This window comes from Parambassis ranga, chromosome 2, assembly GCF_900634625.1.
Source record: "Parambassis ranga chromosome 2, fParRan2.1, whole genome shotgun sequence".
NCBI lineage: Eukaryota > Metazoa > Chordata > Actinopteri > Ambassidae > Parambassis > Parambassis ranga.
Genome location: NC_041023.1, coordinates 24,606,746 through 24,625,969, shown reverse-complemented (window position 1 = coordinate 24,625,969; position 19,224 = coordinate 24,606,746). Strand labels below are relative to the sequence as shown.

At 44.9% G+C, this 19,224-nt stretch overlaps 1 protein-coding gene across 2 annotated transcripts in view; it reads right to left on the bottom strand.

The window, feature by feature from the left end:
• LOC114432157 (plexin-B2-like) overlaps nt 1–19,224 on the bottom strand; it is a 112,472-nt gene that overhangs the window by 45,846 nt on the left and 47,402 nt on the right. For both annotated transcript variants that reach the window (XM_028399988.1, XM_028399987.1), the window contains exon 3: nt 13,637–13,689. The gene's annotated coding sequence lies outside the window, so the exon portion shown is untranslated. The remainder of the gene's footprint in view (nt 1–13,636; nt 13,690–19,224) is intronic.

Here is a 19,224-nt window from a genome sequence, read left to right as displayed (position 1 = left end):
TAGTCGACTAGTCATCGACTTCCTTAATCACGCGTCGACTAATAATCGACTACTTTGGACCGCTAATCTGTCGTTGCTTCGCCTGCCTCCGTGCTGCCGCTTCAGTGCATAAAACTGAAGATCCTGGCCAAACCAGAAGGCTTTCCTGCCAAAAGTTTGTGCAGACAACCCCCTAAAAACAAACAGGTACATGAGCTTTAGAGTAGATTATTTGGGCAAAGGTCAAGATTTCCTCGTCCTCTCCCTTGTTTGTCTCACTCATGCGAGGTGGAGGACTGAATAATGTCTTTCGAGGGCTTAATTAAAAAACATGCTGCTTATATAACAACAAAAAAGAATCCATTTCAAACTGCTGCTGCTCATAAGTCACATTCAATTCTTTGTCTTCACACTCCTCTCCTCAGGAGGACGTGAGACACCCAGCGAGCTCATATGATGCTCCACAGACATTACACCTACCTACATCAGGGATGTTCTATTAATACCAATAAATATATAAAAATCATCAGGACAAATAAGATGTTATGTTTTAATGATCTGGATGTTGAAAACTCAACTCTTCACCTCTGAGAATCAATAGAAACAAAGACTGAATCTAATGAAAATATTGACGAGGGGGTGGGGAGTCAGTGATTCAGCTTCACTAACCCGTGTGTGTGTGTGTCCGCCTGCCATGCTTTGGTGTGTTAATTATGTAAATTGGTCATTAAGAACCCTTATGGGGGCCAGAATGAAGCTACCCACACACACACACACACACAGAAAGCTGGCTGTACATGTAAAATGTGAAATTGGGGCAGAGGAAAAACTTTGACTCAGGCCTCTGAGCAGGTTTTTCTGAAGCCGGCTCACGCAAACGTTTTGGTATAAAAACGGTGGTGCTGATGGTGTGGTTGGTGCCGCCATGTTCGCCACACGGTCTCTGCCTTTTGAAACATATTTGCAGCTTGCGGCGCCAACCATCACCGACCAGGCCTCCACTAGTGCTGCTGCCAAGATGGCACTTCACACTGTTGGAGAACCTTCACAGACAGAAGTAAAGGCCTTCATATCTGGACACATCAGATGAATCTGACAAACTTGTCGGCCATTTTCTAACTGGTCCTCCTCACAATGTGACAGTCATGCCCCAAAACGCTGAACAATGTGAAGAGTTCAGCAGCTAAAGTGATCAACACTTCCATCAGGAGCTTCTGGAGACCGCCTGTGGCTGTTAGGGCGACATATATGTCTATAAAACCTGGCAAACACCCACCAGCAGATGGTGGAGGCGGCACAAAGGGACACTCGTCCTTTCAGTTCTCCTGGTGTGAAGACAACACAAACTTTTTCCTCTGAGCTCTTCTTAGCTACCATTGAGACACGTACCACCGTGACTACCATATGTTTCTTATATACTGTATTAACATGACCACAAGAGACCACAAGAGGTGTTGATGAGCTGTCAGGTATTAACACAAAAACCTCCAACAAGGCACAAGTTTAAACAAAACACAACAACAACAGGCTCAGACTGTAACTCCCAGGCAGCACAGTCCGTGGCTGAAGCGACAGAATGTTGTAAACGCTGTTGGTCTGTAGAAGTGTTGAGCTGTAGTCATACACACATTCACCGCTCACTGTGCAGAGCCTGCCAGGCAGACTGAATCAAACAGGATTAGATGGACAAGACCAATTGATCCAGCCCAGACAGCGAAAAGCTAAATCCATCGCAGGGATTAGTTATGAAAATGATATTTACACAAGCCAATCAGCCCGATCTATGCAGAGGAGAAGAAGCAAGACTTCCAGACAGGAGATAAACACGCAGCAGCAGCAGCAGCAGCACCAGGATGGTTACCTTCATCAGCTGCTTACATATCACTTTTCTCTGTTTCTGGCGGAAACATCAGCTGTTAATGTTAGTCTAGGTGTAGCTAGTTAGCAACAAGCTAACTATGATACCAAGACAAGTCTGACTCTGCATCAATAACTTTAATAGCCAAAGCCAAGTTTCACTCGACACAGACATGTGCTACCTGTTGCTGCCGGCTCGTTGAACACCTGAACCTGACAAGCATCCGTATGTGACTTGGACTAGAGAAGGTTTAACACTCAGCTTTCTTTTCTCAGATCTGTAGAGGTGTGTTTCTGTGAAAGCTGGTCTCTGAGCAGCTCATCTCGTTCTCTCTCTTTTTGCCTCTTAAAAACAAGTAATCTTCCAAAAGTGTGATTTATTCTCCTCCTCCGGCGGGAGAAAACGTGTTCTCAGTTTGAGATGTTGTTCTTACAATCACAGTTAGCTGCTGGAGCTCTGACGTCTGGAGGTGACTGCTCGGCCGTGCAGGAAATGCAGCAGCGGGCACAGACACGTGTGATGTAAATAGTTTCAGTCGCCAGAGACGCCTTTGCCGCCTCTGAATCACGTCGTGATTGGATTTAGAAAAGGAGCACTAACAGAGTGTTATTATCAGCGGTGAGTAGATGACTGTGTGTAAGTGTGTGTCCTGAAGCCACCTGATAGCTCTGCTCTGATGGGTTTTTGTCTGCTGCCAAACACCCCCCCCCTCCCTTCTGAAATAAATTGCAGAGTAAAGTAGGTGGACTTCATTTGCCGTCTCCTCTGATGTAAACCAGCACTCGCGCAGAGGAAGAGCAGCCTTTGTTCTCGTCACAGCACTTCTGTCTGAATCACAGCTCATCATCGGTTTCATCTCGCCGGGCAGGACCTCCATTAAAGATGAACAGTGTGTCAGTGGTTGCATAAGAGGCCCGAACTGCTTCTAAAGACTGAGATTGCTTTGATGGATTATTGTAGAGTTCACAGCACAGAATGGAAACTTCTCTCTTTTATTATTTTTCTTGTGGCTACAGGTGCTCCTGCACTATGAAATGTTTTGGCGGAGCTCCACAGACACTTTATCAAATATCTGACATGTCCTCAAATGTTCACTGGGAGGAGGAGGATGATAATGTGGAGACCAAATTCCAATCTGTAAACACCATTACAATCGATGAAAAATATGCGTTTAGATTCATTAATCAATCCCTAAAAGCAAAGAGTGGAACTGATAAGCTGCCATGTAAGTTACCAGTAACACTCAGCAGTGTGGAGCCCTCACTGCTTTGTTGATGTGCACATTAGAAGCTTTAAACTGCAGGAACACCTTCATCTGTTCAGCCAGGTTACAGCTCAACAGCCCGATCATTACTCACAGCTAACAGAAAGTTTAACTCCGTCCTGCCTTGCTGTAACATAGCTACAATTAATCAATTTGTGCAACCTTACTTTATAAAAGAATGATGTGAAAACAGCAAGCTAGTGAAGTTAGCATCCACGTTAGGTCCTTTAGATATTCTTTCTGCTCAGACAACCGTTTTGTTGATGAAAACCAAGCATAGCATGCTAGCTGTAACTCAGCACGGATTTGGTCCATGTTAACCAATGTTAGCTTGTAACGCAATATTTCAAAGCAACTTAGCTGATTAAGCAGCAAAACAGGCCTGAAAGGTTGTATGAATACAACAGCACCGGATTACGCGGATTATGATTCTTCCACTCATATCAAATCAATAATTACCCCGATGACATCATTCACAAGGAAAATATCAAAATCAGAAATGTAATTTTCTGTTGCGTTATTTTACTCAAGACTTTTATCATGCGCCCCCTGGTGGTGACGAGTTAGGTTTCATTTGATCATTGATAAACCTGCTGCAGCTGTTGAATTGACTGGAATTGATATTTTTCATAATAATGGTCTCTTCCTCTTCATGGCACTCTCATTCACTCTCCCGTCATCCTCCACCTTCCCCCCCAACTCTGTCTCCCGCTCTCCTCTCTTCCCGTCCCCTCTGGACAGGCCTGGATCATGAGGATTACAAGGGTTTTGTGTTTCAGCACAGAGAAAAATGAGGAGGAAGAAAAGAGATAAAGTGGGCAGTTGAGGGAGAAAAAAGGGGGGAGTTGGAGGGGTGGAGGGGAGATGAAGAGGAAGACGAAGGGGGTGGTGGCATGTTTGCACAGGCGAGAGAGGAGGAATAAAAGGGAGAGGAAGGGGGGAGGAACTCCAGGGATTCTTGTTCCTCTTTCAGTTTACTCCTACTTTTATCTGCACTCTTTCTTTGCACCCATAAAGCTTTACTCTGTTTACACACACACACACACTCTCTCTCTCTCTCTCTCTCTCTCTCTGAGTGGGACCTCATTACAGCAGTCAAGTGTGTTCTCAGCCTGCTATTCAGACTTGGGATTGGAAATACAACACCAGACACACCCCTCACTGTGAGAGTCTGACACACACACACACACAAAGTGAATTAGCATTTCATCAGAGTTTCTGCATGTTAAATTCTTGTCTGCAGTCGACCCTAACAACTCTTTTTTAAATATATGTACTTTAAAAATATCTACTGAGCACACCCGACCAGGTTAGCTTAGGACAGGACAGTTTAGTGCTAACCAGGAGACTCCGGTGTGTTGCCTCCACCCTGCACTGCACAAACCTTTAACTGTGAGGTGTGGACGAAATGAGCTCAGAAATTAGCACAACACCCATCTGAATCAGTGGAAAAAGGATTCAGCCGTCTGGAACCAGAATAGATGAGCTAAATGGTTGGCTGATCTGCTCAACAATCAGTGTCTCCAGGAGGAACAAATGCACAAAATAAGACAAGTTTTTATAAGAAAACAGAATCCTCAGACTGATAAAACTGAATTTATGGCCGCAGACACTGTTTAAACCACAGCGAGGCTCTTTAAGCAGTCTGCAGTCAGCTGTTACAGACATTTTAAGACTTTCTCTCAGTCTACAAACACCCTGATGAGGAAAACACAAAGGACAGAGGAGTTTTATTTGGAAAATAACAATGCAGGAAAATAAAAGAAGGGACAAAAGGCAGAACCCTGACAGGAAACGCAGCTGCAGCAGAAGAACGGCGGTTTAATTCAAAATGATGACAGTGAATGATTCAAGAGATCAAAATGATCCTGGAGATTACAAATCAGGCCTGAGGCGAGCATGATGGAGCGGAGGGAGAAGACAATCTTAGAAAGTACTTTCATTATCTGACTCAATCCCTCCCGAAGCTTTTGGAAAATGTTTGAATAGTTAAAAGGAAGAAGTACATCCTTGTTCATGCAGACACACACACACAGATAATCTTCAGAGAATAATAATTTCATTCTTCCATTAAATCCTCACCAAAGGAGTTTCCAAAGAAACTCTGAATGAGGAGGAAGAAAACACACACACTGCTGCCATTCACGCTTCCTGATGAAAAACCAAACACTAATTTGTCACAGGCCATAGACTCATCACACACACACACACAATAACCAGAAGCTGAAACAGTGAACACACACATGTAGGAAGAAGCCTACATGAGCTGACAGACAGTGTGTTTGTAATTATCATGAAGCTTTTCATGTCACTTCATTTGTCTATGCTCTTTCATTACATAGTGTCCGTGTGTGTCTGTGTGCACTCTTGCTGTGCTGTGACATCTGACTTCATTAACTCTGCATAAACTTTAAACTCCTCCTGACTACGTGCAGGCGTGCGTGCGTGCATGCTCCAGTGGGCAGCCATTTTAGTAATATAAAAGATTCATCTACAGCTAATGATGACCTCTAATGTTTGATAAGCAAACCTGTTCCCTTCCTCCAAGCCACCAGCCTCCATGGACAAAACAGCAGGTTTTACTACACACAGGACTTTAGGTGTTGATCTACAGGTGCATGAGTTCTGAACTAACATGTTAACACACATTAAGCCACACACTAACACAAACAAAACAACTGATTAAAGCAGACCAACAACTCTCATGTTCTTCAAGATAACACTTTTAGTTTTGTCAGTAGAATCTGGTGTTGATTGAAAAAAAGCATCAAATATGTGGGTCTGGCTAGGAGCTGTATGCTAATATTAGCAATATATAAACAGTGATATAGAACTCATGAATGCCCCGCCCTTTTAGGAGACTAGCTAATAATAGTAGCCTAGCAGTGTGTATGTCCTTGGCCACTATGTTGGTGCCAAGTGAAACATAATCCAGGCACACTAAACTAAAAGTGTTGTGCCGTTTAATGTTTTGACCAGAAAAGAAGCTTCTGGAACATCCAGTTCACCCCATCCGGGTACCAGCATCGTGGTAACACCATCAACACAAATTAAGACCTGACTCATGCTGTCTGCTGTCTGCAATGATGTTTTTGTTTCATTTTTTTCTCCACAACAAAGACAAACAGCCAGATGGCAGGCTCTCGTGACAGTCTGCTACACAAAGGTCACCCTATCGCTGCTGTCTCACAGGCTAATTAATGATCTGTCAATCAAACATAGAAGGCAACACCCAAAAGAGCAAAGCGGTCCATAACTGGAGGCCATCCAAATGACACCAGGAGCAGCATGACGAGGCTCTGATTTAAAGACAGACTCACACAGAGTCTGGATGACATGTAACACACGTGTGTGTCTGTGTGAGTCAGTGCGACTCCACAGAGATCTGAAGCATACGCAAAAGACATTAAAGCTCAACCTGTTGCTACAACACACACACAGGAGACCATTTTAGGAGAACTGAGGAGGACTGTAGAGAAAGCAGCTGAGGAAGAGAGCAGTGAGGTAATCTGTTAAAGCCATCAGAGGCAGGGAGGGTCCATGCCGCTGTCCATGAACGCTTAAATGTAACCGACAGCTTAGAGTACGTCCTCCTCCTCCTCCGGGTCTGCAGCATTTCAAAGTTCATGTATAATAAAAAGATGGGTTGTAGGTATCCCTGACTCGGCGCCTTTCTGTGATCAAAAACTCCTGCTGGGGAGCCATGAAGCACCGCTGTGGGCTGTCCGAAAACATCAACAGATCAGGCCGAGCACAGACAGCCAATGCTCATCCAATAACAGGAAAACAAGGAAGCAGGCTGAGATGAAAGAGCAAGCACTGTCTTACATTGTCTGGGCCAACAGGAAAGCCTAATTAATAATGTTGCTAATTAATAAGTGATCCTCTTTAACTTCCTGTTGTAGAAGGTGACTGATGAGTCCCTGCAAGTCAAACATGAGGGAACAGTAACCACCCTGAAGCTCGCTGGCTTTCATGTTTCTGTGACACAAAGTGCAGGAGACACATCGTTGTTTGTGTTGCAGCCTTAGCTTGATGGGAAAGAAGTGGCAGGGGAAGTTCCTCTGCAGCGAGGTATTTATGTGGCGTTGTCAGTGTATTAACAACAGCAGATGGTGGTCTGCTTCACACCGCTGTCTGTGAGCTGAAGCAGGTGTTTCACTCAGTGCCACCAGACTCCACAGAAAACAATCAGTAACTTTACCTGGCAGAATGTGGGAGTAGCTGCCTGACAGCCGCATGACTTTGGTATGTTATCATGTAAATTAGAATCTAGAGTCACATGTTAATGCGTCACAAGTTAGACAAGGACACAAACAAACTAGTCTGGTGCCAAACAGGATCCATTCCATGTCAAAAAAGGCACATTTGGCTGCTTAAAATTGGGTCTGCTATAATAAATACTGGCTTACTGCGGTTGGTCTGTTACACATATCAACAGACTGTTATTCAGTAATAACAGACAGCAGCAACTGACCAATCAGAATCAGTTATTTAACACATATTTGTGAGTGGAAGCTGCATATGGTCTGTCTCCTTGTTGCGCCTGATTGGTCAATTACAGCAGGCTGTGGTCTGTTATTTCTGAAGAACAGACTGCTGCTGTGTATAACAGACTGTTGCCATGGATACAGAGGAGGTGCTGCTACAAAAAAAGTCCTCTAAGCTTATCTAGTTTGCTTCTGTTCTGAACTAAAAAACAGCTGCAAGCCACTGAGCAGCGTTAGCATCGCAGGCTAAAGAACAAACAGCAGCAGCTCAAAGGGAAGAACTCACATGACGGCCTCATTCTGAGACCTTCACACTGTATAATGCAGACATCAGAGACTGTGATGTTATATAAATAAACAGGAAGTGTCAAAGACACACAACATGGCCCCTCTAACAGATCCTGCGGAAGCTGAATGTGACAAAACCCAGTTAGACTGAAGAGTGGTGACCCAGCCCTCACATTCAAATCTCAAAAACAATCAATGGAAACTGGGAGAAACCACAAAAACAAACACTTGTCGTGTTGTGTCACAACAGGAAACACAATGCAGCGTCGTCTGTCTCGCTGCTGCAGCATAAAATGGAATGACTGCAGAGAATTTCTCCTGCCTCATTATACCGCTCATGCTGTGCAGAGTTTAGATAATAAGCCTTTATTTTCTCACCTGTAAACCAACATACAGCTGAGACGACTTCATTTCCTGTTTCTTACTTTGCACAGCTGGATTGTCTCTGAAAAGCTGATAGAGGGATACTGAGAGGAGGCGGTGTCCGACATATGACACACAGCCATGTGTTTCCTCCATGTTTACTTCATGGAATAGAAGCCTGTATATAGAAACAAGCATCTCTTCAGAAAATGACCTGAAACTTGACATGTTTGGAGTGTCCACAGGCAGCCGATGCACAAACACAAACAAGAAAGTCACCAATAAATCTGATCCAGGTGAAAACACCAACAGGAACTTTTGGTTGATAATAACCCACAAAACAAGCTCATGGATACATTTCTCAACAAAACACATGGATGTATTTCCCAGGTAGTCTGGGGTTTGAGTCCCCCAACACCACCATCATGCCGGGTATTTGGCATTAAAATCAGTGTGAAGGGTTTGGTAAAAATCATCTCGTCTGGATGACGAATACGTAGACCTACAGCCAGAGAAATCCAGTGTGCACTGGGATGGTTTACAGCTTAGTGCGAAGCAGCGGGTATGAGAATCAGCACTTCCAAGTCTATTGGCAAAAAAATTAATCACGATTAATTGTGGCATTTAGCCGATAACGATTAATTTGACGATTAACTGATTACTGCGGTTACATGTTTTGGACTCTAAATCGCCACATTGTTCTAAAATGATACTGACAAATCATCAGTCAAGTTAACTACTTCATTCTAACAGGTTAAGCTGGTAAGTAGTGATTAGGCACAAACCAGCCATGTTTGAAATATTTATTGATAACAGATGCACAATGCACAAACTGCTTCAAAATGATAATGAAGCAAACATTTAAAGAACATTTAAATGTTCAAATGTTCTTATCTTAAGCTCACAGAGCAGTGCATATCAACATTAAAACTAAACAGGACAAATAAGTTCAGAAAAAAGTCACATCAGTGATTATTAAAGTTAAAACATGTGTCTGTGCAAATTAACCTGTGACTGGAATATGTGACACACTAGTGCATGTTTTCACTCATACTGTAGAACAGCAGCAGAAAAAAACATTACAAACAAACCAGACAATTCCACATTTAAATGTTTGTCTGTGCAACTCAACCTGCGTTACTTCCTTCCAGCGCTTAGTTTGGTCGAAGGAGCACAATGACTAAACGTATCGCGGCTGAGTGGAATTCTTTCCAATATCTGCTGGAGGAGACTTCGCTGTTGTAATGTTTTCCTATCTTGCTGTGGAGTCCATAAATAAATATCGGGAGGCAGCTTCTCCAGTCGGAGTTCATACGAACATCCAGTTACTATGGCAACAACCAACGCTCCACGCTTCACACCTAATGCATGTCGCGTATGCATGAGCGGCACTATATACTACAGCTGTAGCCGGCGTTGTGGCCTCATTGCACTTTCTTCGGCTTTCTTCGGCTTTCTTCGTGCTCCAGCTTATGGGGACAGACGTTGAACCTCTGTTAGGAATGCGCTGCTCCGCATCCTTAACTGAATACCACTGCCTTCCACCATTATTGTTATTGTGGGCTCACATCTGCGCGCTTGCGGGTGATGGTGAAAGTAGGTTGCACACAAAAATGCATTATCATGACAAGACACTAATCGCTGTAATCAATAAGTGGCAAATATTAATCGGTGACAGTTTTTCTGACGATTAATTGCACACGATACGATTTTGCACAAGCCTAACATCATGTTATGTTTTTCTGCTGAGGATGGACTGGAAGTGATACACCAGTTAAAAATTCAGTGAACAAATAGTTGAGTAACTTTTCTTTTTCTTCTTCTTCGCTGCTCTGTTCCCAGAGCGGCTGAAAGAAAGAAAAGCAGAAAGCTTTCCAGCGTGGTGAAGACAGAAGCCACACTCTGCTGGCTAACACAGAAAAGAAAATACAAAAAAACCACACGAGCATGCATTCATCCACGCCCTGCACACACACACACACACACAGAGCGCACACACAAAGAGCACACACACACCACAAATCTGGCAACAATCCTCAAACTATTCAATCACACACACACACACACACATAAACACACCACAGCACCCGTTGGCAGCTGATAAAAGTCTCCTCCAAGTCATCAACTTTGCCTCCGAGTCTCTAACCCACCCCCCCCCTCCCCCAAACTTCTTCTTCTACTTCTTTCTTTCTTTTCCACTCTGGTTCTTTTATTTCTGCAGCTTTCATCCATCTTGGCTTTCATCCATCCATTTTACATTTTTTCCATCTCATTCCTCCAAATTCCATCCATCGGGCTCCTACTTCCTCACCTTCTCCTTCCTTCCTCTCCTTCCTTCCTTCCTCCCTTCCTTCACATATCATTAAGGCTTTGAATTAATGAGCTGATTAGGCCGATATAACGAAAAAGATGGACACACACAGAGAGGTGGTTTGATGTTTGCCATCTGTGACAAAAAACACAAAAAACATGGAGCGCTGTCCAACACACACACACACACAGACACTCATACACACACACACCTACCTCACAATTTGACGCAGCAATACAGCTCTGGGACCAAACCCAAAAAACACAACAGCCAGCTACACACACACAAAACTACAGCAGCAGACATGGTGAGGTAAGTGATGAGGAAGATTAATAGGCAGGCAAAGAAAAGACGACTCGATGAAAGTCGTCTGATATTCAAACATCTTAAAAAGTTTGTCTGATGTGGCGCTGAGAGGGTTAAGATCCACGTTTTCTGGCCTGAATCTGCTGAGAGGTCACTCGCTGTTTAAATACGGACTGACTGAGAATGTAAGCAGTTGTTTTGATTCAATGAATCCCTGAAATGCTCAAATAAATCCTTTTTTCCCTTTTTTTCCTGAAAGGTAACAGCCAACAGACATCTGTCCTTACGTGGAAAACATCAGCAGAGGGTGAAGTTTTAAGAGCTGATCTGTGCGTAGTCTGTGTGGTCTCTGGTCTGTTCGGCAGCCAGGAAGGTGGAGACGCTCATCAAATATTCCAAAATCCACTGATGAAGTGAAGCAGAGCAGTGACCGTCACACCTAAAGCTGCCTGTAACAGCTTTAGCAGCTAGCAACTTTAGCTAGCTATATTTTACAAGTCAGTGCTTTAGCAGGTATTTAACCAGTGATACATTGAAGTGATAACCTCTGGTGTAATGTGCTCTATCAAAAACTGCAGTTCCTGGAGTGCCCACTTGAGGGCTGGATCCAAAAGTGTTAAAATGTCCCACTTGACAGGAGAATTAACCATGCGTGCAGCCTGGTTTGGTCTCCAAGTTCACTGGTTCCACAGTTTTCCCGCTCATGTGCCCGCCCAGCTCCACTCATGCTCCACTTCTTTGCCTGTACTCAGATTAACCAGTAGTTTAGGTAAACATGGCGACCATAGAGCCTCCCAGGCTTAGATTTTTGTGTTTGTTCAGAGTATGATAAAAATGTGCAGGCACTGCAGTAACACCTTTAAACAGGCCACCTGTCAGTGTGTTTACGTGAAGCAGGTCCTACTCCAACAGCATCCTCCTCACACTTCTTCTGTTCTCCTCTGTAACGTAGATCCCCCCCCCCCCGAGGAGGTGCATTTCATTTCATGATGAATGTTCTCTTTTATACTTGGAGACAACTTGGGGCCTCTGGGATGCTCCCTGAGCCCCCCCTGGCCTCAGCCAGAGCAGGGGCCTTGTGGAGCCTCACACCCTGCTGCTGCAGCCATCTGCTGGGCTTCTTTTCTGTGGCAGCCGGCCTCAGGAAACACACTGCAGCGGGGGGTTGATGGGAAAAGATGCTGTGAAGTGTCTCTGCAGCGCCAAGCCAAGTCCAAGTCAACAAAACACACATCAAACCTCAGAGCTCACACAGATACTCCCACCGTACTCAAAGATACTTTAAATATCAGTGAACTGCTGATTGTGCTTAATACTAATATCAGAGAGGGCTGAATGCTGCGACCCCGAGAAGTCACACTGAGCTCCTGGTATGTGTTTTCTTAAGATTTGAGAGAGTGACAAGGAACAAGCTCCACAGAGGGCGGAGGAAATGGAGCCGGTTATGGGAACAAGAACTATTTACAAAAACATGGAGGATAACACACAGAGGGGAAAGGCTCAGAAGGTTGAGGCAAGGGATGATGGATGGTAGACAGAACACACACACACACACACACACACACACAGACAGACAGACACACACACAGACACACACACTGCAGTGACACAGTTTAATGTGAGCTGGCAGTCTGTGAGTGGATCAGAGGAACCAGCCATTCAGATCAGACGACCATTCAAATCGACTGGTCACGCAGGACCCAGACTCATCTGAGTCCAGCATGAAGTTCTGACAATTATTGCCAAAAAGTGCTGAGTAATTGTTTTAATAATTGAAAAAAAGATTCTCTGCTGCATCATCAAACCGAGCAGAGCAACCCTGCAGCTGGTCTGCAGACAGAAAATACACAAAATCCAGGAGTCATCAACAAAGACCTGAAAAATACGATCGACACAGAAGCCAGCAGTTACACCGCGAGGCCACAGGGCCCCACAACAAACCATCACACACCACGTTAGTGGGTTTCAGTGGGCTATGTTTGTTGACTACAGAGGCAACACGTCCTCATAATAATGTGATAACAGTTCAATTTTCAGAGTCCAAACACAGCTTGGTCACCATCAGATGGCAGCATTCTGGTGTCCCCTGTGGGATGGCTGCTTCATGAGTCAACATTTCTACTTGCTAGGTTTAGTCACAGAAACTGCTTGGTTAAAATAACAAACAATAAACACACTTTAAAAAACAATATTCTCCCATCAGCAAGAAGCTTTGGTGCGTTTTTTTCCGCCCACTGTGGTGACTAGTGGGCACTTTTCCACACAGCCACAGGAGGGCGCTTCACAGTGTTGGCGATATATGTTGAGTAAAGGTATATATATATATATATATATATATATATATATATATATATATATATATATATAAGTGCATGATCCCTTCACTTCAGACCAGCCTGTTTGCGTAACGTGTAGCGAAGTAGACCAGCTCACAGCTCTGGAGCATCATGTGATATGTGATGATGTTTCTTCCTATTTGCATACAAACAGCCACACAAAGAGGAAGGCGTGTAGCTAAGTGGCTGCTACATGAGATGACTGTATGAGGGGCTGCAGAGCCTGAGAGCAAGAATTTGTTTCTTAAAAAAAGCCCAGAGGCCGACAATTAACCTCTTAACCCCCCCCCCCCCCCCCCCCCACACACACACACACACACACAAGCCAAAATAAATAGCCAATAGCATGCATGGGAACTTGTGAGACGATGCTCTCCAACAGCAGCAGGAAGAATGCGGTCTGAAGGAGGATTTCAAAATAAAGTCTGCAGCAGTTCTTACCTGTTCAGTTTTCAGGCCCGTTAACCTCTGATGACATCAACCACCTCCCTCTCCTACAAGAAAAACAACAGTTTGTGTAAATATGAGGTTTGTAACAGCGGCCATTAGTCTGGAGATATCTCACTACACACACAGGTCAACACCGGCTCACATGTTTGTTACTGATTAGCCCAGAGGACTGCTGCTGCTGTGGGGGAGGCACATTTCACATGTTCTGACTTTATAATGTTTAAGTGACGGGGAGAACGACAAGGATTTCACTTCAGCTGTACACTTTCACATGTACAGCTGCCTGCACTGACTGGAGTCTTTCCATTAAAGTAGTATTAATGTTGCTTCATAGTGTCGTTATAAAGCAGCACTGGATGGACTGTATGTGAGGTTTGGAAGGCGGTTCTTCTCGTGTAGAGAAGATTGAAGCAAGGCGTCTGGACTTGTAGAGTTTTCTAGAAGACGTTTCGCTGCTCATCCAAGCAGCTTCATCAGTTCTAACTGTTTGGTGGGGAAACATGGTTTATATGTGGTTACAGACCTATGTGGGTGGGTCTGGGTAAAACTTAAAAAACTTACAAACAATAGCACTAAATGTTTCCATACTTACCTGTGATGTTCTGGCTGACTGGGCCAGGTGTGTCTAATGACTGGCTAACGACTATGAAACTGCCGGAGGGGGACTGATTGACAGCCCTTTGTTCTTACTGTGAGTATGTGCAAACTTCCTGGGAATGGATGGAATCACTGCATTGTATGTGGTAGAAAGATGATGTCTGAGGCCACCACCTCTGTTAAGGGAAGGTTTGTCCAGCTTAACATAGATGGCTTCCTTGACTCCTCTTTCATACCACCTTTCCTCCCTGTCTAAAATGTGAACGTTGTTGTCCTCAAAGGAGTGTCCTTTGTCTTTGAGGTGGAGGTGAACAGCTGAGTCTTGTCCTGAAGAGGTGGCTCTCCTGTGCTGAGCCATTCTTCTGTGGAGTGGTTGTTTAGTTTCTCCAATGTACAGATCAGAGCATTCCTCACTGCACTGGACTGCATATATCACATTGCTGTGTTTCTCCCTGGGAATCTTGTCCTTCGGGTGAACCAGTCTCTGTCTCAGTGTTGTCATAGGTTTGAAATGGACCGGGATGTCATGGTTGTTGAAGATCCTGCGGAGTTTCTCTGATACTCCTGACACATATGGAATGGAGATGTTCTTTCTCCGCCTGGTGTTGTCCTTCTTCTTGTTGTTGGGGGGTCTTGTTTTTGTGGCTTTGATGAGTGCCCACTTCGGGTAGCCACATGTTTGCAGGGCCTTCCTGATGTGGTGTTGCTCCTTCTTCTTCCCCTTCTTCCCCTCTGAGCTGGTGGGTACAGTTTGTGCTCTGTGCTGCAGGGTCCTGATGACTCCCAGTTTGTGTTCCAGTGGGTGGTGTGAATCAAACAACAGGTACTGGTCCGTGTGTGTGGGTTTCCTGTACACTTCCACATTGAGGCTCCTGTCCTCCTCAATATGTACTGTGCAGTCCAAGAAGGCCAGATTGTTGTCCTTGGTGTCCTCGCGAGTGAACTTGATGTTGTTATCCACTGCGTTGATGTGTTCTGTGAACCGTTCCACTTCGTTGGTCTTGATTTTGACCCAGGTGTCATCCACATATCTAAACCAGTGGGTGGGGGTGGTTCCAGGATAGGAACTCAGGGCTCTTCTCTCCACTTCTCAGGACAAATGGGTAAAGAAACTTTCAGACAGACAACTGAGCCAGCCAGAAAAAGACGTGTTGGCCAAAGGACTCAACATCTCGCCAGAGCAGATTCCAGTGGTGGACCTCATCACAGCCACAGAGTCAGCCATCAAGAACAACAACCTGACAGACACAGAAGCTGAGCAACTCCGCTTGAAGGTCACAGCCACACTCTCCACTGCTAAAGCACCACCATCCAACCTCTCCAGTGATGAAAGGAAGGCCCTGATTGCACTACAAAAGGACCGGGACATCACCATCTTATCAGCAGACAAAGGAAGATGCACAGTGGTGCTCAACACAGGACTACCACGCCAAAGTGACAGAACTCCTCAGTGACACAGCCACATATGAGACACTGAAGAGGGACCCCACCGGAAACTACAAGAAGAAACTAGTCAGCTACCTACAAAAACTGGAGAAGGACCAAATCATCAACCGCAAGCTCTACTTTCGACTGTATCCTGGGGAAGCCACTCCACGCCTGTATGGACTCCCCAAGATACACAAGGAAGGAGTCCCCCTCAGACCCATCGTCAGCAGCACAAACTCAGTCACATAAAACGTGGCTAAGCACTTGGCTGAACTCCCGACACCACTGGTAGGTGACACACCACATCACATTCACAACTCGCAGGACTTTGTGAACAAGGTGGAGAAGATCCAAATGGACCCAGATGACACCATGGTCTCATTTGATGTCACCTCCTTGTTCACCTGCATCCCTACATCAGAAGCCACAGAGATGGTAAGGACGTGCCTCACACAAGACAGCACACTCAAGGAGAGAACCAACCTAACGCCAGACCACATCTGTGACCTGCTGGACCTCTGCCTGACCACCACTTATTTCCAGTACAATGGGAACTTTTACAGACAGAAGCACGGCTGTGCGATGGGATCACCTGTGTCTCCTATTGTGGCCAACCTCTACATGGAAGAAGTGGAGAGAAGAGCCCTGAGTTCCTATCCTGGAACCACCCCCACCCACTGGTTTAGATATGTGGATGACACCTGGGTCAAAATCAAGACCAACGAAGTGGAACGGTTCACAGAACACATCAACGCAGTGGATAACAACATCAAGTTCACTCGCGAGGACACCAAGGACAACAATCTGGCCTTCTTGGACTGCACAGTACATATTGAGGAGGACAGGAGCCTCAATGTGGAAGTGTACAGGAAACCCACACACACGGACCAGTACCTGTTGTTTGATTCACACCACCCACTGGAACACAAACTGGGAGTCATCAGGACCCTGCAGCACAGAGCACAAACTGTACCCATCAGCTCAGAGGGGAAGAAGAAGGAGCAACACCACATCAGGAAGGCCCTGCAAACATGTGGCTACCTGAAGTGGGCACTCATCAAAGCCACAAAAACAAGACCCCCCAACAACAAGAAGAAGGACAACACCAGGCGGAGAAAGAACATCTCCATTCCATATGTGTCAGGAGTATCAGAGAAACTCCGCAGGATCTTCAACAACCATGACATCCCGGTCCATTTCAAACCTATGACAACACTGAGACAGAGACTGGTTCACCCGAAGGACAAGATTCCCAGGGAGAAACACAGCAATGTGATATATGCAGTCCAGTGCAGTGAGGAATGCTCTGATCTGTTCACTGGAGAAACTAAACAACCACTCCACAGAAGAATGGCTCAGCACAGGAGAGCCACCTCCTCAGGACAAGACTCAGCTGTTCACCTCCACCTCAAAGACAAAGGACACTCCTTTGAGGACAACAACGTTCACATTTTAGACAGGGAGGAAAGGTGGTATGAAAGAGGAGTCAAGGAAGCCATCTATGTTAAGCTGGAAAAACCTTCCCTTAACAGAGGTGGTGGCCTCAGACATCTTCTTTCTACCACATACAATGCAGTGATTCCATCCATTTCCAGGAAGTTTGCACATACTCACAGTAAGAACAAAGGGCTGTCAACCAGTCCCCCTCCGGCAGTTTCATAGTCGTTAGCCAGTCGTTAGACACACCTGGCCCAGTCAGCCAGAACATCACAGGTAAGTATGGAAACATTTAGTGCTATTGTTTGTAAGTTTTTTAAGTTTTACCCAGACCCACCCACATAGGTCTGTAACCACATATAAACCATGTTTCCCCACCAAACAGTTAGAACTGATGAAGCTGCTTGGATGAGCAGCGAAACGTCTTCTAGAAAACTCTACAAGTCCAGACGCCTTGCTTCAATCTTCTCTACGTATGATGACCTGGATGACTGAGAATCTTCATCAACAAGGTTCTTCTCGTGGGAAGGTTGAACGCATCCTGACAGAACCTGCCACAGAGAGGCCGGCGGATCACGGTGAACCCAGGCTCACACTTGCTGCACAGGGATGTTAATTAAACCTAATTAATTCACAGAAACTGGCAGAAATCTTGTGTTATCTATCAGAGAAAAGAGAGCACATTACTGCCTGGAATAACAGCTGAGAGCTGGAGCTCTGCCTGAGTTTGAATGGAGCTCTTCATCAGGGCAGCATTAAACTAAAGGCGTTCTAATTTGTGATAATGCGCCTCAGTGTTTCCTCCCGTAACGATAACAGTGATGCTCGCAGGCACAGTCAGCTCAGAAATAAAGCAACTTTTTAACTGAGGAGATAAAGAAACAATCAATTTGGTGGGAATAATCTTCATAATGAGACGAGCAAAGAGACAAAAAGACCAACACAGAGCCAACGAAGAGTGGAAGTGTCATGCAGTGATACACGTGGCAGGTGACCACACACACACAGACAAACACAGACACGCTGCCTTTCACTTACTACTGAATACTGAAACAAGCAGTAATGCAGCCACTGAGGCGAGACTGTGTGTGTGCGTGCGTGTGCATGTGCACGTGTGCGTGTGGTGAAGTTCGTCTGGCAGCAGTTCTAACAGTGTGGAGGCCCTCTGTGCTCTCCAGCAGAAAAGCCCAGTCTGTCTCAACTCTATCTCAAAGAACCATATGGTTCTGGAAAACAGAGCCGAGCCTGAGTGTGTGAGTGTGTGTGTTCATTTGTTTTGTGTGCGTGTGTGTCCATATGTTCTACCATCTAACATCCGAAATCTAAACATCCAGATGGTGATACATCAGTCCACACAATGTCTCCATCCATCACCAGGAAGTAGCTTGAAATCTGTAAAGATGATAAATATTCATCATGTGGGCTTCAGGGAGCGACCACACCCATCGCTACACAATCAGAGCGACGTCATCATATTATGATGACAAAAAAAGCATTCTTTTAATGTTTAAACCCAAACAGTCTGAGGATGATGAGGAGAATGAGAGATCTAAATGTCCTAAAGCGAGGACAGATGGAGGCAGATCCAGTCCTGAATATATAGGATTTAACGCTTCCATCAGCTGGATTTGTCACCACAGACAGGAACCAATCAGAACAGTCCTCTTATACTTCTCTGAATACGCCTTGTTGTTAAACGACACCACGATATAGACAAGCTGTCATCACCTAAAAGCAAATAACATGATGCTGTCAGCTAATAACACGACATCAGCTGTAATATGGAGATGCTGTTAGCTGCTAGCATCAGAGCTAATGATGATGTTTGATAATAGCATGATGTTGTCGGCCAATAATGTAACGTTACTGTTTAAATGTGATGTTCTTGGCTAAAAACAGGATGTGTTCATGATGAACTACACAAGGCTGTTAGCTAAACACATGGCGTTCACGCTGATGTTGTCAGCTAATCATGTGAACAGCTCAAAGTTCCTCCATTTAGACCTCTGAAGAGTAAAACAAAAATGAGAAAAATGTTTCTTAACCTTCAGTCAGTCATCATGTCCTCCTAGGACAGCCATTAGCGGCCTCAATCCATGCTGGACACTTCACCAAAT